Source organism: Fopius arisanus, unplaced genomic scaffold (assembly GCF_000806365.1).
Source record: "Fopius arisanus strain USDA-PBARC FA_bdor unplaced genomic scaffold, ASM80636v1 scaffold00019, whole genome shotgun sequence".
NCBI classification, from domain to species: Eukaryota; Metazoa; Arthropoda; class Insecta; order Hymenoptera; family Braconidae; genus Fopius; species Fopius arisanus.
In genome coordinates this window covers 1,198,946-1,200,351 of record NW_011887758.1, presented here as the reverse complement: position 1 = coordinate 1,200,351, position 1,406 = coordinate 1,198,946, and the positions used below count along the sequence as shown (strand labels likewise).

The window sequence follows — 1,406 nt, the reverse complement described above, 5'->3', positions numbered from 1 at the left end:
GCTGCGCTACTCTGTCGCTACCCTGTGCTGCTAAATAATTGTTATAACCGTGCATTAGCACTAAATAATAAATGAAGAGATGTTTGAATGAGTCAACTGAATAAAATCCAGGGATAATGTCGGCCAGAGTTTGTAATTGTCGATCAACTGCTGCGCAAATTAAGATATTAATTTATCCACCCCATCCCACCCCCCAGACAACATCACAATTATTAATTCATCGAGTCATTATTGATTATTGTTTAAATCTTCTATTCATCACACTCGTTATCGTCGATATTTCGTTGACGCGTTTTGTTAATTTTAAACATTTAATGATTATTTACGAGAATTGTGGATTTTAATGAATCATTGGATGTGTAATCCGCTCGTCACTGTGAATTTCAAAAAATAAAGAAAAACAATCGAGTGATCCACCATGGAGGCACTCATTGTCAACGACAACGTTACGTCATTGTATAAACAATTAGGCAACATTATATTTGTAATTGTTAACAATTATCATAGTCATTAAGGTTAAATAACAAAATGAAACTGTATTGTAATAGATAGAGTACCCTAACTGGAGCCATCATATTGTATTTGAAAAAAAAAATGAAGAATAATCCATAATTATTGTATCCCAAGTGGAGTTGGTAAATAAATATTACGATAAATAGTACTTCGGTGGAATTGGTTACAATTTATTTAGCTCGAGTGGGGAATAATACCTAAATCATCGTGACAACAATGTGATGACGGCTATCATTGAGGAGCTGAATGCCCACCATCTACACCAAACAAGGGGGAATGCTTTTTTCTCTCGCTCGTTCTCTCCCTCTTTTCGTGCTTTTTTTTTTTTCTCTCTACTACCAGTGGCCCCAACACGTGGATGCGAATTTTTCTCAACCCATGGGATGTTCTACTGTCGCTGTTAAAGGAAAAGTCCATTGTCATATTGTTCTCGTAATCGAGGGTCGAGCGCTCTGTTTTTGAGTCGCTCGATCGATTGTTCGTTCTACCGGAAGACAATAGGCAGTTGTATTCCACCCCATACCCCATCGAAACTACTAGCACAGCAGTGGCCATGTACCAAAATAACAGGTGGCAAATATATGATTCTTTTCATGGATTTCAATAGAGAGATTATGGATTCTGTATTCGCTATTGAACTATTTAAATTTGTCTCACCGGACAATCGTGATATTTTTTTTCAAAAACACCGACAAAACTGACATTCCCACCATCTTTAAAGATTGAGAAATATTTTTGATTGTTTCCTTGTGAAACTTCATGCCCCCAGTGTCCATAATGTCCCAAAGTTCTTTCAAACGTTTCAACCATTGTTGAACTCCAGAGTATCTCAACTGAATTACGAGTTTAAAAGTTCCGACTTGACCCCTGTGATTTTTTTTTTCCCCTCTCAT

The 1,406-nt window shown here is 36.8% G+C and overlaps 1 protein-coding gene across 1 annotated transcript in view; it reads left to right on the top strand.

Moving 5' to 3' along the window:
• Positions 1–618, top strand: part of LOC105264173 (transcription factor Sox-19b) — a gene marked incomplete in the record, with an annotated part of 12,026 nt that extends 11,408 nt beyond the window's left edge. The window contains 1 exon segment of the mRNA XM_011300858.1: positions 1–618.
• Between the last annotated feature and the right edge of the window lie 788 nt (positions 619–1,406).